This window comes from Epinephelus lanceolatus, chromosome 18, assembly GCF_041903045.1.
Source record: "Epinephelus lanceolatus isolate andai-2023 chromosome 18, ASM4190304v1, whole genome shotgun sequence".
In the NCBI taxonomy this organism is placed as follows: Eukaryota; Metazoa; Chordata; class Actinopteri; order Perciformes; family Serranidae; genus Epinephelus; species Epinephelus lanceolatus.
In genome coordinates this window covers 4,391,775-4,419,017 of record NC_135751.1, presented here as the reverse complement: position 1 = coordinate 4,419,017, position 27,243 = coordinate 4,391,775, and the positions used below count along the sequence as shown (strand labels likewise).

Below are 27,243 nucleotides of genomic sequence, written 5' to 3'. Positions count from 1 at the left end.
AAAGACAGTAATGTCAGCCTGGGATTGTTTTTGCCAGGGGTGGTCAGTAGTTGTATTAGTGAGGCCCCCCCCCTTGGGAGCATCACTGCCTAGGAACGCAACCGGCTGCTTTGTCCCTGGGGCTCTGCAGTAATTTTTGTATGTGTGTGTGTGTGTGTGTGTGTGTCTGTGGGTCTGTGGGTCAGTGGGTTGATGGTTGAACTACATCCCCAGTCCTGTACCTGCAGCACTTCTCTCCTCACTGTTGGGGAGTTTCAAGACAAAAGAAAATGAAGGAGAGGAGATCAATATATGACCTAAGTAGAGTGCTCTGCTCAGCTGATGACCTCATCTAACCGGCCAGTTAAAACATCAATATGAGGCAGGCAGGCGGGGCTAGGCTGTCAATCATTACGGTGGACAGAGGTTTCATTCAGTCATACAGTCCTGTTTCGTGTAGCTGTTCTCAGTATATCCTGTATTAACATGGATAAATCACTCTCAAAAGGTAATACAACTAAATATGAAAAATGTAACATAGAGTTCTTAATGGTATTTGTCCATTACTTTGGTTTATGTCCTTATACCTGGAAATTAACATTCCCATCAACCTCTGCTATACGTTGTGTTCAGGGCTAATTAGCAGTTAGCATGTTAGAATGAGAAGGTGATACAATGACAACTTATTCCACTGCCCCAAGTGACAAATTAAATACATGAATTAGAGATGTACCAATGAAATGAAATTCTGGGCCGAAACCAATGCAGTTATAACTACGGGAAACTTTTGTGTGTGGATCTCCTGTCTAATTCATGTCAAAACCAATGTTTAAAATAACAACTTGGCTGATGGCCAATAGTGATGTTTTAATTGTTTTTTATTTTGTTTTTGATGTTATTTATGCCCCCTTTTGTAGGAAATCAATATAAAACAATAACCAAACTGTTTTGAAGTCAATTAGCCCTTCATTTGGACCTTTGAATGAAATGCAACCATACAAATTTATGAAACAACCTTTTATATAACCTTTTACATGAAAAGGGTGTTTTTATTTTTATTTTTTAAATGCTGCAAAAGCCTTTTTAATATTACTACAAGATTTTACAGCATGTAAGCACATGATAACATCATTAACTACTTTCGCCTAACACTCACTTTTTCTTGAACAGTAACTCAATGCAGCCTCTGTTAGCTGTTAGTTCCAGCTACCGGCTGCTTACAGCTAATAGTTAACTGGCTCTCCTCCTACCAATTTCAACATGGAACTTTGGTTCACAATGTAGCATTATCAAAAAAACAATAGGGTGCATCTCCTGATGCTTCAATAGTGAGTTTAGTGCTTCCTTTCATCCCAAAGGCATCCATGTTCATTGCAAACATGTTCTCTTTTGTCCCCAGGACAACAGGACAGTGTTAGTCTAGAGCCCTGCTTTTTAGGCTGCACAAAACTGATGTGACACAACAAACATCGGCCACTGCCATCATTGAGTGTCATCTTATTTCCCAATAGGCTGATAGCAGTCAACAAGGCAAATATCAGCTGATATTGTTGTTCCACCGATAAATCGGTGCATCTCCAAAATGAATTTAAAGAATGTGCCGTTTTGAAATTCTCCAAAAAGTGCAATGACTGTTTCCCTGTTTGTCAACAGGAGTTATCTTTTACAGTTCACACTCCTGAGAATGTCTGGAGAGAATGATTAAAAATTAAGTTTTTATTAACATGGAGGGAAGTCTTATAAACATTTGCCTGAAGTGTTTTGAAATCAGGATGATGCAGCATACAAAGTCCTCTGTCTTAATTTCATTGTTGTTTTTTCCAAGGCGTTTAAGGCTTGAGCTGAAGCTCCACTACAATGCATCTCATTGTGAGTGAGCAGGAAGTTGTTCACTGTCCTGCTCGGAGATGCTTCAGTGATGAGATTTTAGGTTGCTATGAGCAGCTCTGCCCATCACCATGTGGCTCTGCTACCAATATCTAGTCAAAGATAAACAGATAATTCAACTGATCATCAAAAACCTGAAAAAGGAACACAACAACTTTTGTTGTCGTTGCGAAGCAGTCGTTAAGAACTGTAAACTGTAGCAGTGGTCTATATTAACGGTAACAACAGTGGCAGGAAATGTTAGACAGCGCCCCTACTGGCCTGTTCTGCCCCCCAGGTACATGTGTTATTTACTTTTTGGCAGTAGCTACTCTTGGCCCTCTCTCTGAGCTTTGCCAGGCTGGGGCACTATTTGGCAGAGCTCCGTCCTTCCTACTTAGTGTATTGGAGCTACCTCTGCACCGAGCGGAGCACTGCAGCAATATGTGGCCTGCAGCAGTGCTCCATCAGAGAAGGGGAGGAAGGAGGAGGGAAATAATTCTCATACTGATCTCATTTTTCAGATTCCTCTCCAGGGGTTCCTGATTTTTCATTGTTCTTTTAGTTTGAGTTCTTGCATTGTTTCTCGATTAGGTGTATTTAGTCTTGATTCCTGTTCTCTATTTTTTTCTTTTTGTCCATCAAAAAGTACACACACTTAAAATCTAGTCTAACAGAGCCCCTTCAGGCTGATTAAACCAACCAAGTGGACTCAGCCTAAATGCGCACACACTTAGATGCAGCAGGTTTTGCAGTGTGGCCCGGGGCTGTTTTAGTACTGTAGCAAGTGTACGGATGGATGGCTCTCTCAGTGCCAGAGCCCTGTCGCTTTGTGACAGCGCCTCTCCTCCTCCTGCTTTCCTTCCATTGTTCTACCTTAGGTATCCGTTGGTTCGTGTCATTATAGCGCAGCAGGGAGCTCCAGGCATTACATTAGCCTGTAACTAGTCTGTTCTTCCTACACCCATCCTGCTCTCTCCCTCTGCTCAATCTTTTCAAGCACAAACTACCTTTCTTAGCAGATTAGATTATCCAGGAAAATATGTATTTTTCCCCCTAAATGAGCCCCAGTGTTAGCAAGATATTCTCGTAGCATCCACCAAACGGACATACTGCGGCGTAGGGGAATGAAGATCCAAATTCTGCCTGACTGGTGGTATTTATGACTTACGAAGACATGTTGTGATTGATGGAATTTAATCTATTGATTTATAATGAAAAGACATCAAGGCTCTTTTGTTTATCATCCAAAAGAGTCCCATCGATCCTCTTCTCTCCAGCAGCACCGCCACCTCCTCCCTTTCCTTGCTGATTCAGTGCAGTCCAGCTTTGCTTACACATACGTCTGGTGAAGCAATTACTATCAGAGTACTTTGGGAGGTTTATGCAAGGCTGAGGTTGGTTGGCTTCAGTCGGCTGCTCTGTCCATATCTCTGAGGAGGAAGGGAAGAAGGGAAGGGAGGGAAGAAGGGAAGGAAGAGATTGCATTTATGGAAGGAAGGACAGAGGCAGCAAACAGTAGTTGGTTGGTTAAAAACAAATTTAGTGAGGCATATGTATATTTTCAAGTAGCACAATAAATTTTGAAGACCCCCTGGGACACTTAGCAGATCGTGACCAAACTCAAAAGCAGGAGGAACAGCCTGCAGTGATAGCCTCCATCTTGCAGCATCCACCTGCCTCCCTGAACTCTCTTCAAGAACTTTTCAAGAACCTGGTGTCTTTTGCATGTTTTTGTGGTCTTGACACTTACAGACATTGTCTTTGAAAGCATTTGTGGTGCTGCTCTCAGTTGTACACAAGAAAAATTGTGTAAAGAATGAAGAAGAAAAGTTTGTACCCTGTCCAAACTGTCAGATAAAGACCTAAAAAGGCCACTTCTGCTGGTTTCAAAGCCCCTACAATATTATCCTTTCTAATATCTATTGCAATATAGTCACATCTTTGTACTTGTTTGTGTCAAAGTTGATCTTTGACATCTACTGCATGTCGCCATCTGTCATTGACAGGGAGAGATGATGAGACAGCAAACAGGTTGGGGGATGCAGAAAGCCACAAGCTGCAGTGAGGATGAAAGTAGCCAGACAAACAACCAGATAAAGAGCAAGAGATAAATGAGTTCAAACAGGGGAAATGAAGTGGGACAAGAGGGGAAATCCACAGAGGGAGGAGTGTTGACACATTGCAGCTACTGTAACACACCAAGAACTAATGCAGTGCACCACTTCCTACTGTCTGCAACAACACACAGCTACAAGACCACATACAGGCTGTCTCTCACCTCAACCTCTACTGCTATGTCTTTCATCTTCCACTCTCTCACATATACACGCACATTCACACAGCATGTCTGGTTAGATTCTCACTGACTTGGCAGAACTCACATTCTAAATGTGTGTGTGTGTGTGTGTGTGTGTGTGTGTGTGTGTGTGTGTGTGTGTGTGTGTGTGCGTGCAGAGGGATCCTGTACTGCTGTATCCTCCTCCTGGGGAGTAAACAGTATGCAAATCTTCAGCCAGGCTATTTGTAGTGAAGTCACCTTTACAAGGGACACTGTGTGTGTGTGTGTGTGTGTGTGTGTGTGTGTGTGTGTGCGTGTGCGTGTGCGTGCGTGTGTTGGTGTGTATGTGTATGTGTGTGTCCTTTCTGCAGTGGAAGAGAGGACATCCCGAATGCTGTGTCACTGTTACAGGAGAGAGAATGTGATATAATTTATGAAGTAACACTTTGTATAATTTCAGCTGGTGTCGCATTTTTTAGTAAAAGCTGTGGTCTAAGTGGGAACACATATAACAATTAGGATTGGTATAATACGTTACATTTGTCATATTAGGTGATGTTGACACTGGACATTAGTGTCCGGCAGATCCAAGTCTAAGTCCAACACTGCATCATTTGTAACTCTAGAACAACACATAGCTTTTTCTGATCTGACTCCCCTGTCAGCAGGAAAACGTCATTTGCCTGTGCCTTCCACAACTGTTACACATCACATTTGAAAAAACAAAACTATATTTTGATCTCAGACCTCTATGGTTTAACTTTGGTTAGGTTTAGCCATAAACATGATGTGGTTAAATTTAGGGAAGTGTGGTCATGCAACCGAATTCATGCACTGTTTGTACATTTTCCTACAAAAAGTGCTGGACTAAAATTTGTTCATATCTTACATCATCATAAGCCAATAATTCATGTACAACCCAGGTGTTTGGGAAGGCTGCGATCACGTGACCAATGACCTGGCAGTATACAAAAGGAAGCAGGTTGGGGTGGTGGGTGGGTCACAGACGGATTTTGAGTCATTTCAAGGTACATCATCAGTATATTTCATATCCTTAACCTAACCACAGTCACCTAACTTTACTGTAAAACTTCACTTAACAGCCCACTGATTCCCTTTTACTAGCTGATTGTGGCAGTACATTCTGACAAATGGTCTCAGTTAGATGCTGGGTCTGGTTGCCAAGACGTTTTTTTTTAATAGAAGTTTTTTGAATGTATAAAACCTCTAAAAGCCCAACAAGTTATGGAATATCCCACTTGAGCTATCGTCAGTTAGCTGCATTAATCGTGCATACAAATATACATTTTTTAAAGGTTTGTCAATATGGACATGCTACACACATTGTTACCTTGGCTCTGAGCACCAAAGAGGGATGCAACTCAAAAAAGTTGTGACTTCCTATCACCGAAATGGTCATATAGTTTGAACATGTGTCCAATCCTATTTATATTCCTTTGATTTGTAAGGGTCAAGTGATTGAAAGAATCAAAAGGGTTCTTATAAAAAAAATAATCCAAGTAGTGAATATTGTTTTAAGAGGATAAAAAGTGGTATTGTGTCACCATGCCAGGTGCTGTAATCATCTGATGCAGTCAAATGAGCACAATAACGGTCTCTCTCCTCTCTCTGATGTGCTGTCTGCCAGAGCTAGATGATATGTTATTCGATAACCTAATTTTTAGTAAAACCAAACTGGTTTGAATGAAGAATTTTGTAGTTTTTCTCATCTTTGCTGAGCAAGAGTTTTGTATTAGAGAAGTTAAAGGCTTGTCCCCGACAGACACCTGTACCAAATATACGCTGGCTGAGTTCAGTGTTTAAAACAAATAAAAGCCCAGGCTATTCATTGAAGTTTATGGTAAGTAACTTTATGTTAACTACGTAACATCATTTGTGAGACAGTCATTTGTAGGATATCATATGAACCGTTGTGAGTGCATTCTCGCAGGATATCATAAAAACTGTTGTATGAGGATACATTGTACACTTGCACGTCTTTATGTAGTGCAGAAGTGTTCAAACCTTTTTGAATAAGGGCCAGAATAGATAATGTGAAAACACCTGGGGGGCCAGTACTAAAAAAACATCAAATACGAATGAGATAGACTCAACTCTTTCATCTTTTAGTGAAAAGTAGGGTTGGGAACGATTAACCGATACGACCGGATATCCGGTTTGAGAAGCGAGCGATACGGCTGCGTCGGTAGCAGCCTCCTCAATTAATACGAATCAGCCAAGAATCCTTAGATGAATCGATTGAAGAGTCATGGATCGGGTATTGTGAGACTAGCAATCGGTTGACTGTCTTTAACAGTTTGCATCTCTAAAACAACGCGAGAGCCAGCGGCATGCTCCGGACCGTAGCAGGCATTACTGACAACGATAATGGATGTAAACATCAGCGCCAGCTTGACCGGTGAAGATGAGGAACAGAAGCCAATGCTGGTTGGATAAACCAGGGAGCAGCCAAGCTGCAGCAGAAACTAAAGGCGAATCCTGCCGGTTGTGGGTTGAACGGGGGTCACAGACACAGACAGAAATACGTATTCCTGTCAAATACGGCGGCGCATGATAACGGCTTACCGGCCGGCGACCGAGAAGCCCGGCTCCAGAGGCCTCTGACTTAAAGAGGCAACAGATAGGATTAGTTTTTTTTTTAAAGCTTGGCGCCACCTAGCATCAGTGGTGTTGCATTGCACTGTCGCAACGACCAAATTGGCCATGGGGATCAGAGATAATCAATAATACGACTCTATTAGACTCTCTAAATTAAATAAAATGTAGGCTGTAAAGCCACCGGTATACCTCTCTGTATATGTAGAATGAGAAGGTGTGTAGACAGTCTACTAAATAAATGAGTAAAGAGACCGAGCAACAATTATCAGATTTATCTGAAGAAAAAACACATAGTAATGCAAATAATTATACTAGAATGCACAGTATCAGTACAAACAACAGTAGACACAGTGGAATTATACCAATATGCACATGTAAACAGTCCCGATTCTTCTCTTTTCTTTGGCTTTTGACACCATGTAACGTGTTGATTTTATTATTTTATGTGTATGTGCATATTTTTTTTATCTTGTGCGGGCAGTGCATTTTATTTTATTTTATTTTATTTTATTTTATTTTATTTTATTTTATTTTATTACTTTTATCCTGTTTTGTACTTCATCATTTTATTGTGCTTCTATTATTGTATTTTTATCTTGCTGTGCAGCACTTTGGAAACCTTGTGTTTCCTGCCGTAAAGCAGATTTTTTCCGCGAAATTTTGGCACCGGTGGCAGAAGCTTATTGCAAAAATTGCAAAGCCACTAAGTAACCTATGTAAACGCTGATAGTCTGATTTTACTGTGGCCACTACCCTGTGCAACCCACATTATTTTCATAATGATATATTTAGGAAAAGATGCTATCTGTTTCCTCTTTAAATGTAAACCTCACTAGCAAAGACCAAGCCACAACGATATGTTGTTTAAAGGTTTTATTGTAATTCAGGAGGGGTTAGTTGTTGAGGACTGATAAATGGATCTAAGTTGAGTGAAGGTGGAAGAGGGATGCATTCTGTTAGGTTGGTCTGGGAGGATGTACTGAAGATCGGGCAGAGGGAAACTCAATGTGGGGGTTCTGTCTCAGGCATGTTACGGCCTGAGCTTATTACAGGCCCCCAGACAGTACCTAGAATGAGACATGGGAGAGGTATGCACCTGATTGAATAAGAAGAGATGAGGGGAGAAGGGAAGAGAAGGTGAGGAAATGTGGGTAGGGATAAGCAGAGGGAAGGACAGGGTTGGGATTGGGGAGGGACGATAATGGATGAAGAGAAGGGAAAGATAGGGTGGGTCGAGAAATCTGAGACAAACAGAGCAGGATAGATTGAGGTATAAGCAGGCTTGGCAGGTAATCAGAGGTGTGGTTGAGATGTGGCCCTCCTGCTGAACCTAAGTGAATAAATTAATTTCATATGTCTTTAATTATGTTTGTTGAAACACGGAAAGTATTTTATTTAAGTTCCTGTTTTGGTGATGTTTTTTAAATCTCTTGAAACCATGTCTCTTAAAAAGATGACTCTGTTCTGCACTTTGTAGTATATAAATGTAACAGGTAGGAGACAGAGTAAATAAGCTTCTCTGTCTATGTGAACTGTCCTTACTGGTTTTTGCTCACACTCATGGTAGTTTGCCTCACAGTATGTCCACCACCCAGAGGTCACAGCTTACATCTGATCTACTACAGCTTTCTCTTTCAGTTTCTGTGTTTTGTTAGTAGCCTTTCCTCCTCCTTTCATTATCTCCCTCTTTCCACTGACATATGGGTCAGTGTTGGATCAGTGTGATGAGTTTGGGCACAGATTGTGAGCCCGGCCAGGCTAAATGACTCTAATTAGAAGCTGTTGATCCTCTGTCCCAAGCTGAGAGCTTTTTTTTTAAAGCTTTTTCTTGCCTTATCTTAGTTTTCTTTTTGTCTGAATTTTTCTTTTTCTCTGTCATCCCTCTTTTTCTTTACATCTCTCTCAGTTGCTGACTTGCACATTTGCTGTTTGTCTTCAGCCCCCCCCTTAGTATTGACATTATTAGCTAAGTACTTAGGTAATGAGTATTTTCTGAGTCACCGGATGATGTTTTAGTTAATTTCCTTCCTTTATGCTAACACAAGCAAACCTGTGTAAGACCACTTATATGCTTTTAACAAGCTTGTACTTTTTGCTCAGTGTGTGACTTTAGCTGATAGCTTGATAGTTACATGTCAGCAATATGTATATAGCTGCATTCATTGACTTTTGGGCACCAGGGGGCAGAAAGGCTGGCACATACACATACCTTTATCATCGTATTCTGCAACTAGCTATTGCTTAAGTAGATGCCTATTAAAATCTCTAGCAGGCATAGAGCAGCATTAATTTTCCAATGGTTTACATCTGCCTGTCGAAAAAGTGTTCAATATTCACATTTATTCAGCTTTGGTCTGGTCTCCACCAACCCCTAAAAAAAACATTTTCTTACTTAGCTGCTCACTGTTCAACTCAGTTCATCAGTTAGCCACTAGGAGTGTGCCATATCATCTAATTTACGATAATTAATACTTAAATTTTTTGATATCATATGAAAAATTCATATTGTGATATTTGCAATATTTGGACTTGTTGACATATTGATGTCACACTTTTTCCCAGGGCAACAACATGGCTGAAAGCAAAATAATTAGCGACTCTGCAGTGGTTTCATGAAGAGGAGCAGCTTTAGTAGTGTGGAATAAACTGTGGTATCGATAGGCTTGGGCGTCCTGAATGTTTCATCAAAAGGCTGGACTTAGACTCTTTTAGTGAGTTACCAGGAGTTAGCCTCTCTACAGAGGGAACTCATTCAACAGATCCGCTGACAGCAGCACAGCGTCTCTCTCCTCTCCTCTCTCGCTGTGTGCAGTCAGTGTCATCAAGTAATCAAACCTTTGGTATTGTAAACCTACAGTATGTGATGCTCACGGCTCAGAGCTCTAATCCTGGCTGGCATGTTCCCCACGAGCCTTTCACACTGTTGAGGGGTAATCTTGTCCCATTCTTCTTGAATTACTGCTTTTAATTCTTCTAAATTCTTTGGTTTATGCTTTGAAACAGACCTTTTGATAATCCACCACAGATTTTCAATGGGGCTCATGTCCGGGGATTGAGCTGGCCACTCTAAGACCTGGATACTGTGCTCCTGCAGCCAACTTCTACTGGCCTTGGATGTGTGGCAAGGGGCATTATCTTGTTGAAACATCCAGTTTTTACCTCGACGGAACAGTGCACGCGCAGAAGGGAGCATGTGGGTTTCAAGAATGGTACAATACTTGGTAGAGTTCAATGTGCCATCACAGACAGTGAGATGACCAACACCAGCAGCACTCATGCATCCCCAAACCATGATACTGCCTCCACCATGCTTGACAGTAGGTACTGTACATGCTGGAGATAATGCTTCGCCTGGCCTTCTGCGTACCCTCACATTAGTAGGAGGAAGATAAAGCTGGAAACTGGACTCATCTGACCACAAAATCTTCTTCCAATTCCTGGCTGTCCAGTTCTTGTGTGCCTGGGCCCAACGACGCCGGGCTAACCTCTGTCTCTCATTGATCAGGGGCTTCTTGATAGCCTTGTAGGACCTTAAGCCATGATCTAAAAGTCGGCCACGTACAGTGCGGGTGGAACACTGGACACCAGTTTGGTTTGACCACTGCTGCTGAAGCTCCTGTGATGTCATTCGGCGGTTTTGCCTGCACATGTGGATCAGGATGCGGTCATTTCTTGCTGAAGAAACCCTTGGACGCCCAGATCTTGGTTTGTCTTCCAAGCTGTTGGTTCGTCTGTATTTCTGCAGAGTGTATCCAACTGCTGAAGGACTGCATCTGCACTTCCTGGCTATCTGGCGGCAGCTGTACCCTTCCTGGCTGAGAATCTTTATCTTCAGGCGTGTTTCCTGCATTAGGTTCCTTGTTTTAGCCATTTTTGTGTCTGAAGAACTTTCAAATGTGCTGGCTTTATGTAGACACGAAGCTTGGCAACAAAAATTGTGTCTTTTAATAAAATGAACGACCTTCATCACTGGTACCAAAATGACCCAATACTCAAAATTTCTTATGTATTTTTATGGAACCAATCAATTTTAAGTTTTTAATGGCTTTTTTTAGGATTTATTTAGTATTTTGGCTGTGACTGTACTAAAAGAAATTGCACTTGAAGACCTAAGAGTGATTCTTAATGCAATATTTCACAAATGCATGGGGTGTCCGAAAACTTTTTTCCACCACTGTATGTAAATGTGCAGTAGTTATTGTAACATAACAGCCTGTCACAGGTTACAGCTTGATGATTAGAGGAGAAATGGCAGAGAAAAAGGTCAAGGTGGGAAAAAAACCAACTCGATCATTTTAAGATTTTGCTAAAAGGGAAATTGCCAGATGATTTATAAATGTACTATTACAGGGTACATTTTTCTGTGTTGAGGAGGTGTTTAAATGTGTAATTTTATACATACATACATACATACATACATATACATACATAAATATATATATATACATATATATAGTCATTCAGGGTATTTTTGCAATAACAATATTCTTGACAAAATATTGTTATCGCAAAAATACCCTGAAACCATTGTGATATTGTTTTAGGATCATATCGCCCACCCCTACTAGCCACTAACTTTGTCTCTGTTTGGTTTTCACCAATGTGCTAGCAATGAATACTCTATTTACACACCTAACAGACACAGAGAAACATCAGTAATCACTTTAAAATCAGTTTCTATTCTCTTTACTAATGTAATTACAAAAGTCTAGCTTCTCTTAGCTTTCGTGTGGTCTTTACCAACAACGTTTTCCTGCTAACTGTTCAACCATTTGTCACCTTTGCGATACGAAAGTGCTTTGCAGGAATACAGATAATCAGAATGGTCCTGCCTGATGCCGCCTACTGCTGCTGTTATCATTAGTCATACTTCTACTGTTATTATACACATATGATTATTATTGTCACATAGACCTACATATACTATCATATATTAATATATACTTGCAACATATTGTACCACAATAGCCGTAATTATTATTATAATATTATTACTTAAATTAATGTTGTTGTAAGCTACTGTCATTACTGATGTCCTGCATCTCTCTCTGTCTCTCTGTTTCTCCCTCTCTTTATGTCTCATTTTGTCATAGGGATTACTGTTAATGTATTATGTTGATCTGTTCTGTACGACATCTATTGCACATCTGTCCATCCTGGAAGAGGGATCCCTCCTCAGTTGCTCTTTCTGAGGTTTCTACCATTTTTTTTGCCTGTTAAAAGGGTTTTTTTTGGGGGGGGGAGTTTTTCCTTATCCACTGTGAGGGTACTAAGGACAGAGGGATGTCGTATGCTGTAAAGCCCTGTGAGGCAAATTGTGATTTGTGATATTGGGTTTTATAAATAAAATTGATTGATTGATTGATTGATTGATTGAAGTAAAGAGAGATGAGGGGACATTTTTTTTTAAAACATCAGTTTTCAGTTGATGCACCTAAAGTAATATGACGTTGCAGTAACATTAGCCATAATAGCTCGAAAGAAGAATACTTTGCAAGACAGCTAAGCTGTTACTTATAGTTTTTAGGTGATTTGTCAAGCTGGTGGTAGGTTTGTGATATATCAGTTTCCTTTGGCCGGTGTTGGGCAGGTTACTTTCAAAATGTGATATATTATTACTAGTTAACTTAATTTGAAACTAATAAGTTACTTTACATTATGACTCTCTGTGTAGAGTTATTTACTTATTTATTACACTAATTTTGTGTTACTTTTACGAAAATGATGTCAGAAGAACTAATGTTCATCGTAAATGGATGAGGGTCATGTTGTTTTACAGCAGGTAATAAAAGCACAGAAGCTCTAGTGTACAGGGAGGGTCAGGAAGAGGATCAAAGTCTGATGATTATGAGATATGGATAAATATTTGTGGGCCTATGATATCAAACACAATAAAAATATGTTGAGGTTAGACCAACAAATGGAATGGCGTGTGATTAAGTCACTTCAACAAGTGCAAATCTATACATCGGAGCTGGAAGACCCACCTGCCAGCTCCCAGTATGCTAGTCAGCTACAGCAGCACCAGAGAGAGAGAGTTATGCATAAGAACGTGACTGTGTGCATTGCTCTGCAGTTGTAGCGGATGTGAATGGAAACATATCTAACGTATACTAACATCACCCAGATGTGCCCATCATCAGGACAGGGAAAAAACTAACTGGAATCCAGCTCCTTATCCCTGCTGCTTTCAGGCAGCCTTAGGACACAAAAGCAGAACAGCTGATTTTGGGTAACATGTTACATGACATTGTGAATGTAGTAATTATCTGAAATCGTGTTGGTAATGCGTTATGTTACTTTGTTACTAAAAAAGGTAATAAATTACTGTAATGCCTTACTTTTGCAACACGGTATCACCAACCCTGCCTTTGGCTTATCTGGTATTCAACTTTATAGGGGTCATCTTTGTCAATTTTGAAACTATTCGAGATGCTTGACTTATTTGACATCATGCCAGCATATCTGTAAGCCCGTCACAGGTGGTCAAACTGCCTATGTCATAAAACTAAACCTGTCTTTAAGTTTGAATGTTCTTGTCGGAGAATGACTAATAATTATTGGTGATGCGTAATGGATAATGTTAGCTAACTATAATTATGGGCTATTTGGAATTTTTGGGGTGATGGTACAGAAAAATGGAGTATTTGAACACTGACATGGACATCAGTTACCATGGCAACGATCAAAGCCTCAAAGCATTAATGTCAGCCCGAGCACATATACAGTACATTTTGGCAGTGAGCTAGCAAAGACCTGGACATGACATGAGTAAGAACAAAAGATTTCATTAGTCAAATATATATTTCTACATGTGGAAATCCAGTAGAATCGAGGTCCGTACGAATATTTTTCCCCACACAAATGTTCTGCAGGGGTATGCAAGCATTCATAAGAACCTGCAAAATCATGTTTTATAATGTTCCGTGCCTGTTGGCTTTTATTCTTCAGCTAGTCACTAACTGTCTGTCTGCTGTTTTGCCCTGCACAGGTATTTTATTTAACGTTAACATAGGCTCTATTGAAGCCAATAATTAATATGTTATTTCTGGCCACTTTGGGGCAGAGGAGCTCCACAACAAGCATGATCACATGTCTCATATGAAGTCTCTTATGAATGTTATTAACCATGTGTCTATTTACACATCCATCTGGTGCAGAGCATTAGCATTTATTGTGTTTCTGTTCTCCTAAAGAATGTGAGTTCATTATTTAATGTTTTTAAAAACACTTAGTTTTGGTCCCCACTAACTCCTTTGAAATATATCTGGTGTGTCTGATATATATCTAAATGTTCCACTGTGTTCACCAGCTAATTGCTACAGTATCTTTGTCCGGTGTTTGGTGCTAGGCAAATTCCCCTGCTGAAAATAACTGCCTTGGGAAGCTGGAAACAGTTGTTAGATGCACAACCAAACAAAAAGCTAAAAGTGGCTAAAAAGATACCTGAAGATGAGCTGCAGAGTTGGGTAATATTTGTCTGGGGTTGTCACTACCAGCGATCCCTTTCGTATTACACAAAGACAGAATAGACAGAAGGAACTGAGAGGGGAACAAAAACAAGACTTGAATAAGGGGAGATCTAACGATACCAAGAGATGACAGAAATGGAAGAACACATATGAAGGAGAAGGTATAAAAAGAACGACAGAAATTGAGAAAATAGCAGAGACAGGAGGGAGAGGAGTAGTCAGTGATGAAGAAGATAAAGAGAGAAAGCTAAAGAAAGAGAGGAGATTGTCCAGGGAAGGAGGTAAGGAGATTTAGGTCATTGTGTATGACTGACAGGAGCAAGGGAATGTGATGGAGAGGACGGGGCAGGGCAGTATGAAGGAAAGTAGGGAGAGGGAAAAGGAGAAAGAGCTGGATGAATTCTAGTCTTCCTTGATTCTTGTAAGTCAAATAACATGAACTAAGCACAAAAAGTAAGGAAATTTGTGTTTGGTAGATTATTTCTTTGTTGTAACAATGCTTCTTGGCAATAAATCTCATACTGTTGGAAAGCCTGTTTATTTCCCTTTTAAATGGTGCCACATTTGTAAGGAACATGCATTTGTGGGATGAGCAGCAGAGCTGAGTACGTGGGTTGCGTCTATGAAAGATTTTGCCAAATCTTCTCTGCCAATGCCAAACAGCTTTTTTTTTGCTGTTGCTATTGACTCTTGTTTTGAGCTTCTGGTACCCCCAGTGGGCATGGGCCCTGCTACAGTGGTCAGTTGGTGTCTGCTCCAAGAATCGGCATAGCGCGTTTGACTGATGGGCCCGTGCGATAGGGCAAAACCAAGTTGCGGCATTATTTGGAGTGAGCCCTAGTACCATCTACAAACTGAAGGCCAAGTGCCATATAACGGGGGATGCCAGAGACAGGCCACAAAGTGGCCGTCCCAAGAAGACGTCACCCCAAGAAGACTGTTTCCTCACCCTGTCAGCACTTAGGAACTGTAGGCAGTCTTCTACAGATTTGCAGTCAAGGTTTGCAGGACGATATGGCCGACAGCTCTCTGCCCAGACAATCCAGAACAGACTGCATGCAGCCAATCTCTGGTCTCATAGGGCTGCCAGGAGGCCTGCCATGACTGCCCTTCAGCATCAGGCCCAAATTTGCGCTGGTGTCAGCAACACGTGCACTGGAACCTGAACATGTGGAGGAACATCATGTTTTGAATGAGTCCAGATTCTGCCTACGGCAGTCTGATGGTAGGTTCAAAGTGTGGAGAAGACGCGGTGAATGTTTTGCTGATTGCTGCACTGATATTTTGGTGGAGGCAGTGTGATGGTGTGGGGTGGCATTTCTCCCTCACTGTAAAAATGAGGCTTGTCATCATTGGAGGCAACCTCAGTGCAGAGAGATATCGAGATGAAATTCTGCACCAGTAGCAATCCCATATCTCTATACTCTGGAACCGAACTCTATCCTCCAAGATGACAACGCTCGCCCCCACCAGGCGGGGTTTATCAGAGACCACCTCCAGGATTTGGGAGTGGAGAGAATGGAATAGCCTGCCAGCAGTCCTGACCTCAACCCCATTTAACACTTTTGGGATCAGCTTGGGCGTGCTGTCCGTGCCAGAGTGACCAACACAACTGACCATGTTGGCCATGTTATTATCCCACCAGAACACTGCGCTCTGAGAACGCAGGGTTACTCGTGGTCCCTAAAGTCTCCAAAAGCAGATCAGGAGCCAGAGCCTTCAGCTATCAGGCTCCTCTCCTGTGGAATCATCTTCCTGTTACGGTCCGGGAGGCAGACACCGTCTCCACATTTAAGACTAGACTTAAGACTTTCCTCTTTGATAAAGCTTATAGTTAGGGCTGGCTCAGGCTTGCCCTGTACCAGCCCCTAGTTAGGCTGACTTAGGCCTAGTCTGCCGGAGGACCCCCTATAATACACCGGGCTCCCTCTCTCTCCCTCTCTCTCTCTCTCTCTCTCTCTCTCTCTCTCTCTCTCTCTCACTCTCACTCTCATCCTATTACTGCATCTTGCTAACTCGGCCATTCTGGATGTCACTAACTCGGCTTCTTCTCCGGAGCCTTTGTGCTCCACTGTCTCTCAGAATAACTCATACCGCAGCGGTGCCTGGACAGTGTGACGTGTGTGGTTGTGCTGCTGCCGTGGTCCTGCCAGATGCCTCCTGCTGCTGCTGCCATCATTAGTCATTAGTCATACTTCTACTGTTATTATACACATATGACTATTGTCACACAAGTATACTGTCTGATACTAATACATACTTTCAACATATTGTACCACAGTAGCCAGAACTATAACTATAATATTATTACTTTCATTAATGTTGTTGTAAGCTACTGTCATTACCTGCATCTCTCTCTCTCTCTCTCTCTCTCTCTCTCTCTCTCTGTCTCATTGTGTCATATGGATTACTGTTAATTTATTATGCTGATCTGTTCTGTACGACATCTATTGCACGTCTGTCCGTCCTGGAAGAGGGATCCCTCCTCAGTTGCTCTTCCTGAGGTTTCTACCGTTTTTTTTTCCCCCGTTAAAGGGTTTTTTTTTGGGGAGTTTTTCCTTATCCGCTGTGAGGGTCTTAAGGACAGAGGGATGTCGTATGCTGTAAAGCCCTGTGAGGCAAATTGTGATTTGTGATATTGGGCTTTATAAATAAAATTGAATTGAATTGAATGTTGGCTGACACCAAACAAGAGTCAACAGCAACCCACATAAGCTTAGTTTGGATGTGAGGAGTGTGTTATTAAGACCTTTTTTTAGAATTTTATACTGTTTTTCTTTTTTTTTCTCAAGCCTAAAATGTATAAAATCAAATGTAATCTCCAGCATTATAAATTCCTTATACTTAGAAGTTTAATTGGATTAAGTAAATATCATGGAAGAGCAGCTGTTGTATCTGTTTACAGCAAAACCAACCAAACTCTTGTTGTTTTATTACAGGGCACTCTCACTCTCAGTTCATTAAATACAGCAGCTTGGTCAGTGGCCCTATGCTGCAAACTATAATGCTGTTTGTGGTCGTAGTAATTATGACATGAGCAAAGGAGGAAGTCAGGCGATGCAGTATAGCTTAAAAAGTGACAAAATCTGTGTACAGATGGATAGATAGGTCAAACAAACACAGGACTTTCACTCAGGAGACCCCTGTTCATGTCCTGTGTGAAAACAAAAGCATTGACCTATTTATACTTGCATACATAGGATAACTTACATAACGTACTTAAGTTACATTACGTATGTACCATACTTGGGTCATGTACGTAACATACTTAACTGACATTAAGTTACGCAAGTAATTTTACCTACGTACCATGCATTCATTCATTCATTCATTTTCCTTAACTGCTTATCCTGTTAGGGGTCACGGGGTGGCTGGAACCTATCCCCGCCGGACAGGTTGCCAAACAATGACAGGGCTAACACATAGAAACAGACAACCATTCACACTCACATGCACACCTACAGCCAGTTTAGAGTCACCAATTAACCTGCATGTCTTTGGACTGTGGGTGAAAGCCAGAGTACCTGGAGAAAACCCATGCTGACACAGGGAGAACATGCAAACTCTGCAAAGCGCCCCCACTCCGGGGTTTGAACTCCACCCCTGATTTGAATCAGGAGCCCTCTTTCTGTGAGGTGACGGTGCTAACCATTATTTATAAAAAGACACAATAAGATTTTTCCCTCAGAGCTACCTTAAAGTCATTATGGCAGTGAAGATAATCAAAATTGGGATTTACTGATCTCGTATCATGCCTAACTTTAATGGATCGTAACAAATCAGATATGGAATTAATCTGCAGATGCTCAGGTTCAAAATAAGACCAAACTTTTCTATGGATGTAAGTTATTGAACCACAGGCCAAAATGTGGCCTGCAACAGACAGTAAGGACTGTTGTTTTTAGCTGAGCCAGTTTCTATAAAACTTGGGGTTCCCACTGGCCAGTTAAAAGGAGTGAGGAGTCAGCAGTCAATGATGGTATCAGACAGTCCCCTTCAGGCTTCTGCCTGAAAATGCCTTGAAAGTCTTGTTCTGTAGATGCATTTCTATAGTGTCAAATACATTACATTGCCTGTGACTGCTTCACAATAGAAGCCAACCCAAGGTTTGCCAGTTGAATGATTTAAATATCAAGCAACAGCAGTGCGAAAAGGTGGGTTAGCATTAATAAAATTAATTCATTTGTTAACTTAATCCAACTCTAATATGGCTGCAGGAGAGTGAAGAGTTAACAATGAGGCTGATAGCAATGACAGCACATTACAAACAGTGACACTGATTATGTTTTCTGGTCAATCTCTCATATTAAAAGACAATTTGAATACAGCGCAGGAATGGCGTTTGGTTTTGTGAAAATGATGAGGATAGTAACTTTATACCCTGAGTGGACACATGGTTCTGTGAAAAATATATCTCTAACATTATTAACATAAAAAGCAAAATGATTCTCATTTAAAATGCTCTTTTTTAATGTTTTGCCAATTAGGAATGATGATGCAACAGTGGTTGATTGTAGGTTTTGATCTGATACTCTGAAGTTAACCAGCTCTGAAGCAGGTTAGCCATGTAACACAGGTTAGCATGGTGATTTACCCAAGTTAAAAATTAACCAGTTTCATGATACTGGAGAACTAGAGTCAATCTTGAACATAGCTGGCTTCATTCTGGTTGTAAAATAATTATTGGCTCATTATTGGCCATTAAGAAGATCTGTGTGTGTGTGTGCGTGCGTGCGTGCGTGCGTGCGTGTGTGTCAGTCCTCATTTGTGAAGGTCAAAACAACTGAGTCAAAACTTTTTTTTAACCCTCAGCTGGCCACAGTGGTGGCTATCGCAAATCGACCAGAGAGACAATACCAGCCAACTGTGACAGCAAATGATGGCTGGTTACCTGCCAACGTGTCTGGCAGAGCAGACAGACTCAGCAGCCAGACACATTTACTTAGTATTTGGCTGGTAGAAGGTGTTTCCCTCTGAAAGATCTCATATGCAGACCATCATCTGACAACAGAAATAGAAAGCTACTGTAATCTATGTCACTGAAAACCACTATAGATTGATATGCTGTGTTTAAAGACAAAATAAACAATTGCAGAAAAAAGATATATGAGCAGCACAGTGGTGTAGTGATTAGCATTGTCACCTTACAGCAAGAGGGTTCCTGGTTCAAACCTGGGGTGGGGGAGCCCTTTTGTGTGAAGTCTGAATGTTCTCCCCATGTCATTGTGGGTTTTCTCTGGGTACTCCTGCTTCTTCCCACAGTCCAAAAACATGCAGGTTAATTGGTTACTCTAAATTGGCTGTCTGAATGTGAGTGTGAATGGTTGTCTGTGTCTACTGTATGTGTTAGCCCTATTAAAGTCTGGTGACCTGTCCAGGGTGTACCCCCACCTCTCGCCCAATGTCAGCTGGGATAAGCTCCAGCACCCCTGGTGTATATATACATATCAAGCAGCAGCAGTACAAAATATAAATTTTAAAAAATCTGGAAGTCCAACAGGATCTTAGCTTGGTTATTCTAAATCACCTCAGGGGGTGTCTTCCATTGTGACCTTGGGATTTCCAGTCCCTACTCGGAGCAGATTTTCCTGTACACTATGCCAGCCACTTGGTTATGGCGTTCCATGTATGCAGTGAAGCACAAAGGCTCTGGAGAAGAAGCGGAGTTAAAGGGATAGTGCACCCAAAAATGAAAATTCAGCCATTATCTACTCACCCATATGCAGACGGAAGCCCTGGTGAAGTTTTAGAGTCCTCACATCCCTTGTGGAGATCGGCGGGGGGAGCAGCTAGCACACCTAATGGCTGACGGCGCCCCAGACTAACGTCCAAGAACACAAAAATGAAACCACAAAATAACTCCAACATGCCCATCCGTAGCGATCCAAGTGTCCTGAAGCCCCGACATAAAAAGTTGTTTCGAAAAACGTCATATGAACTCTGTTTTTAGCCTCATTGTAGCCTGTAGCTCTGACTGCTTCTCTGTGCTCCGCGCTCACGTGTGCACGCTCAGGGTGATCGGTGATGCATGGTCTCTGAAGAGCAGCAGTCTCGTCAGTACTGATGTCCAGATTCTCAAGTGCAGGCATCGCCAATTCCCAGTCTGAGCAGCAAAGACTTTCCTCATCCATTGGCATTGCTTTGCATTTGAAACAACTACACCACCAGGTTTCCAGTGCTCGACTCCGGTATTCTGCGGCTGGCTGAGGTTCATGAGCTGCAGCGGCATCCATGTTGTACAGAGGCAGATAATTGGCCTGTAGTTGCATGGGACCGCACCCCCGATGATCAGGACCATCCATCCTTGGGTCTACCACTCTGGATGGGTCCAGTCCATCAGCTGCTGGTTCATTTGTGCTGCCAGGCAGTCATCGAGTGCAGTTCGTTTCTTGAGCCATGTGGATCAGGTCAGGGCCCAGTGCTGTCCAGCTTTTCATACCTGATACTCTTTCTTGGATGTCTGCCATTGTAATGGTAACCAGCTCTTGTTCTGGGAGACTGCTGTGGTCTGCTCTTTGATCCACTAGCCACTTAGCATCGGTGTTATATGATGCCTCCTTCTCCCATATGCTCTTCCAGTATTGTTCAGTTTCAGCCCTTGGTGGACCTAGTACAGAGTACACTTTGGATGGTTCGAGAACATCTAATTTGTTCTCCTTGCTTCTTCTTCTCTTGTGTTTCTCTTTAGGTCGGTAGCCAGAGCTGTGAGCCTTTGCCTGGCAGTCACCAGTGCCTTGGTTATAGACTGTTTGTTGTACTTCCTAGGTATCCCTTTTTTCCCCACACCTTTTTGTAGCTGTAAGAGTTGACTAAGCTCTGTCCATGTCAACTTGATCTTGGCCTCCAACCTCCTTCTTCATGGAGGGTAACGCCTGTTGTGGCTCACAGTGTTCGTCTTATTGCCAAGTGTGACCTGACTAAGGTGGATAAGGCACTTAAGTGTAACAAAATGAGAGATGTGGCTTCAAGATTCAAAATGTAGAGACGTTTATTTCACAATTAAAATAGGCCTATATCAATTTATATGAGTTCAAGTTAAAAATGTGAAACAAGTATTTCAACAATCCTCAATGCTATGCTGGCTCTGGACAACTGTGCTGCAAAAAAGGATGAGATAATAGTTATTAAAAAGAGAAAACATGAAGTTTGAATAACAAGACTGACTGAGGGGGACCAGCAGGTACTCCTACTCTAGGCCACCACGTGATCCCGCCTTAATCACACAGCAAAATACAAACACACACACACACAAACACGGCAAACCAACACCCCTTAGTGTAGTGCAATACTTATCTGCATGCAAGTGTGCAACACCAACCAACTGCCGCCCCCAGCAGTACAATCCAGGTAAGGAAACTATAAAACAGCAAGCACAGAGACAGCATTAAACATGGGATTACAGTAGGTCCGTCTCACAATCTTATGGTCAATAACCAAGAAAATGACCCTGACACAGTACAAGTCAGCAGGGCAGAGGAAACAAATACAAAAACACTGTAAGCTAAAAGTCGAGCTAAAACAGTACTAAAGGCAAAACAGCAACAGACTTCCTCAAAACATCTGTAGCCAGTATTCGTGAAGCTCTGTATTGCAGACTGGACACCTATGTGGGAAACAAATGATGTGAAGCCTGCGGAGCTAGTTCAGGCAGACAACTCAAGTGCGCAATCCTGATCAGCTGATCAGCCACATGCTCTCCTCAGCTGATAGGACGGGCTATTTAAACCCCCCGTGCTTACCTGATCATTCCTTGCTACTCTGCTGCTGCATGCGCATGCCGCATGCTGCTCTGCTGATCCTGCTGTGTTCTGTTGCTTTCGCTGCTGCTGTGTGCTGCTGTCTCTGCTGCTGATTCTGTGTGTTCTGTTGCTCTCGCTGCTGCCGCTGCTGTGTGCTGCTGTCTCTGCTGCTGATCCTGCTGGGTTCTGTTGCTCTCGCTGCTGCTGTGTGCTGCTGTCTCTGCTGCTGATTCTGTTTGTTCTGTTGCTCTCACTGCTGCTGCTGCTGCTGCCGCTGCTGTGTGCTGCTGTCTCTGCTGCTGATCCTGCTGGGTTCTGTTGCTCTCGCTGCTGCTGCTGCTGCTGCTGCTGCTGCTGCTGCTGCTGCTGTGTGCTGCCTATGAAGCTTTTCATCTAACGTTACTGGGGCCTCTGATCCTTGCCATCATGTCCTCTGTCTCATCCGAGTCAGGAAGCGAAGGCGGGTTGTTTGAAATCCCAGACACCGACAACAAGCGCCTTCTCCTTCTGGGGATCAGGGAGCCCTTCCCGCAGCTCCTCGTCCAGCTCTCGTCTGGTTCACAAGCATGAGCGACTGGCCCACGAACCGGATCCTCGAGACTCTATGCCGGTGGCGTCTCTGCTCCATACGGCCTCATGAAGTTTGAGTTTCTTGTAGAGCACGTTCCCGGTGCGATTGAAGATCCAGAGCCAGAAGGCCCCACCACGAAAAGCAGAAGGGGAAAGCCCCTGCCAAAAACCGCGCGGCAAATCTACACTCCCCGAAGAAGGGAAAAAATTGTCTTCCACTCAGGCGTTTGTTCAGCCGAATGATTAACTGTTGTCGGCTCTGTCCGATATTAATCCTCCTTAAATCAGCATGAATAATCGTCTTGTTGTGCTCGAATCCACCGCAGCAGGCTCCACTTCCGCTTTCCCTCTGTGCGGGAAAACCTCGACGTCATCGGCCGAGCCCCTGTCCTTGCCCTGGAGGACTCTGGGAACTGCCCCCAGCTGGGGCTATTCCTGATGCTCTCAGGAACCAGATTATCGCAGGTATGCAGCTCAGTTTTGATTTTTATTGCCATGTTCGCATTTTAATCTGATTGCTCTATGCTTGCTGTTTTATTAAGGCAGGACGTTAATCTGGTCAAGACTGATTTGTGCTTCTGACACATCAAATAAACGGATGGTGGACTGCGGCGACTTCTCTGTCTTAAAGGATAATGACCCTAGATCGTCAAATTACTGACACTACCCGAGTTCAATGTGGCTTTTGGTGTCTTTAGAGACACTATTTGTGAAGTCTTTCCTGCACGCAGACAGAGCTGGACACGTACCTTGCTATTATCTCTGATTTGGCTATGTCATACGGAGGGACTCTTTTCTACGAGTACCACAAGAGTTTTTCATCTAAATCCGCTATGTACATCCAGAAATTTAATCAACGGATAGACTGGTCAGTTTTAGATCTAGCTTTAATAAGCAGACACTTCACCGGACATCAAGCCTTATCATGCTCTATCTGCGGATCATTTAGCCACGGCCCCACTCTTTGTCCTAAGACTGCGTTTCAGGCCAATACTCCTCGGCTCCACGCTACGGGTCCTGCTGCGTGCAAAACTCAGGTGCCTTATTTACCTGGCAGTAATACTCTTATATGTATAAATTTTAACGAAAATGTCTGCACTTACCGCAATTGTAACATTTGCATATTTGCAGCTGGTGCGCGGGCAGCCACCTGAGATCTGTGTGCCCAAGACGGGTGTGTTCTGCAAAATCAGAGAATAAATTCTGCTCAAGCTCATCCCTCCATGCCTGTGAATGTCCCGGCTCTCTCTAAGGTCTCAGAAATCATCCTATCAGATCTTTTTCAATTATCTAATAACTGGACTTGTTCAGGGTTTTTTTAGCCGGCCTGTGGCTTCCTAAGACTTCTCATGTTAGACAGTGTACTAATGCAAGCCGCTCTTCCTAAAGAGAAATTGTGTAGAATTAGGGATATTTACAAAAAAAAAAAAAAAAAAACGGTTAAAAATCTTCAGGATATGATAATATTAGATCAAGGGTGCCTGTCTGACTTTGGTTTTTGTTCTTCTTTTTAGATCAGTGGAACGGCATTTCTTTTTATTTTATAATAACGCATCACAAACATCCGCTTCGATTGAGTTCTACACAGATGCCGCTCCTCCTGTCGGTTTTGGGGGGTTCTTCAAGGGGGAACGGTTTTCTGCAGCTTGGCCTAAGGAATGCTCAATTTACCGTCAGCATTATTTGAACTGTACCCAATTGTTGTGGCTTCCTATTATGGGGCAGCAAATGGTCTCGGAAACAAATTATAGTCTCGTGTGATAATGAAGCTGCTGTTAACATGATTAACAAAGGGCGCTCTAAGACGCCCACAATTAATCGTTTTCTTAGACACCTCACCTGACATGCGTGACAGGTAATTCTTAATGCGTGCTGTCTATATTCCTGGTCATGACACCAGGGTGGGCTGATGCTCTCTCTCGTTTTAAATTTCAGAAAATCAAACCCTGTGTCCAAACGCCAAGCCCAGTGGCCTGCCCTGCCCTCCGTTCTCTCAAGTCATTCTAGATTAGGATGCGAAGGCCCTCTGCCCTCTCTGCTAAATTCTGCTGCCAAATACATGAGGAAGGTCTATCAAGAACACATTAAAAACTTATGATTCTGCTTGGTGGTTTTTCTCTTCTTTCTGTGCTCGTTTTGCTTGCCCGCCCTTGCCAGTCAGTATTCACTTCGTTTGCGCATTTATAGTCCACTCTTTTGAGTCCCGTAAGTTGCAGCCTCTCTCCATTAAAGCCATGATAGCCGGCATTCAGTTTCATCTTCGTTGTCAAGATCCTTCAGTCTGTAGCCTGTTAACGCATCCCAGCATTCGCCTGCTTCTCAACGACCTCCAAAAAAAAAAAAGGCGACCTCCAGGCTATGCTAAACGCTTACCTCTCGCTATCTCCTTGTGGCGTTTTATGGTTTCATGAGGTGCGGGGAGTTCACCACTCGGTCTCTTTCTTCAACCCTCTGCACGACCTCTGTTTTTCTGAGTTAATATCAGAATCTGATCATTTCACTGTTTATTTAAAACATTCTAAGACAGATCGGATGAACAAAGGAATGCCTGAGGATTGCAAAAATTAATTCCACTTTCTGTCCATTCGCCTCCATGCTGAGCTACCTGAAAACCTGACCTGCTCCTGCTCCGATAGACCCGCTTTTCACCATTGATGGCAGCAAGCCCATGACCAGATCTTGGTTTTCCGAAAGGCTGTGTGAACTCTGCTTGAGTTGTGGGCTGTCTCCAGCAGCGTACACTGTTCAGTCCCTCCGAATTGGGGCAGCTACAACTGCAGCGCTGCTCGTGCCCACGCCCTCCCTTAAGTCTCTGGGCCGATGGTCTTCGGCGGCTTACGCCAGATATATTCGCTTCAACAAAAATGAAATTCTCCAGGCTCAAAAAAAAAAAAAAAATCATGAGTGCTCATGCCCCGTAATCCGGCTTCAATATATGTTCAGCTGCACATTACGGTTGTATCTGGTGGATTGTTGGGAAGGGGGTTGCTGCTATTCATCCTCTAGGCTAAATAAACTGACAGGGCTGATTCTATGGTAGATGCTCCACCATTCTCATAATTGGGCAGCTTCAGGCTCTGCATCTCAAGCTGTTGGGGGTCTTGCAGTTTTGGGGGTCTGCTATTCATTCCCTGTAATGTCTGTCATACAGATCATTTTCAGGGAATGAATAAATTGAGATAGAGCCTGACACCAGTCTTGCTTCAGCCATGCTAAAACTATTCATGCTCTGCTTCAGTATGCAAATATTTATGCTCAATATAAATGTTAAATTCAATCCAGAGTTGTCTGACTGAAATGATGCGAAGTCTGCGGAGCTAGTTCAGGCAGACAACTCAAGTGCGCAATCCTGATCAGCTGATCAGCCACATGCTCTCCTCAGCTGATAGGGCGGGCTATTTAAACCCCCGTGCTTACCTGATCATTCCTTGCTACTCTGCTGCTGCATGCGCATACCGCATGCTGCTCTGCTGCTCTGCTGCTCTGCTGCTGCTGATCCTGCTGTGTTCTGTTGCTCTCGCTGCTGCTGTGTGCTGCTGTCTCTGCTGCTGATTCTGTGTGTTCTGTTGCTCTTGCTGCTGCTGCTGCTGCCGCTGCTGTGTGCTGCTGTCTCTGCTGCTGATCCTGCTGGGTTCTGTTGCTCTCACTGCTGCTGCTGCTGCTGCTGCTGCTGCTGCCGCTGCTGTGTGCTGCTGTCTCTGCTGCTGATCCTGCTGGGTTCTGTTGCTCTCGCTGCTGCTACTGCTGCTGCTGCTGCCGCTGCTGTGTGCTGCTTACGAAGCTTCTCAAATCCCACCACCTCCCCAGCATCCACCTGTGGGCTCTGTTTCTAGGATCCCCAGCTGGGGGTCTGCTATTCATTCCCTGTAATGTCTGTCATACAGATCATTTTCAGGGAATGAATAAATTGAGATAGAGCCTGACACCAAACTTGCTTCAACCATGCTAAAACTATTCATGCTCTGCTTCAGTATGGAAATATTTATGCTCAATATAAATGTTAAATTCAATCCAGAGTTGTCTGACTGAACTGTCAATATAACTACATAGACTATAAAATCATGCTGCTAAGCGATAAACAGTCTACCTCTACAGGAGGGATTTAACCTGTCACACACCACACACGCTTTGTCCCGGGGACTCTGTACCTAAGGTTTGTAAACATAAGTTAATGTAGGAAATTGTGTGCTTCACCAAACCACACAAATCAGGGGTAAACATACCTCAGGTAGGGGAATGCAACCTCTCATCTACCAGCGGATTATTGTACAAGACCAGCGGAAAGGTTCTGAGGACTGACGGCAGCAACACAGCACCCAGCTTAGCAGGAAGACAGAGTTCTTCCATTGTAAAACCCACCCCATATTTAAGCTCCCGGAAACGGCAGCACAGTCAACTCATGCTACAGCGTCTTCCTTATATGGCAAGGCCCGGGAAAGAGGTGACCAGCCAGGTAAAATAACAGGACTAGGCAGGGCAAAATGAGAGTGGCCAGAATTTAAAGGGGGCTTGCTACACAAGCATCTCTAGGATCACTGTTGTTGTTGTTGTGGCGTAAACTATGTGGGGATAGTTTGTAGTATTACATTCACATCATCTAGCAGACTTTCACAGGGTACTTTTTCACTTAACCTTTGGTAATCGGCTTCAGGGGTGCTCAGGATTCCAGCTTATTCATCATTCTCAATCTCAGGGTATTTGTCCTTGCTGTAAGGGA

At 42.9% G+C, this 27,243-nt stretch overlaps 1 protein-coding gene and 1 pseudogene across 5 annotated transcripts in view; one reads left to right on the top strand and one right to left on the bottom strand.

Annotated features, from left to right (window-relative positions):
- The window catches only part of LOC117268322 (voltage-gated potassium channel KCNC1-like), a 164,517-nt gene that overhangs the window by 56,580 nt on the left and 80,694 nt on the right, over positions 1 to 27,243 (top strand). The window lies entirely within an intron of this gene.
- LOC144458596 (uncharacterized) lies at positions 20,586 to 23,023 on the bottom strand (annotated as a pseudogene).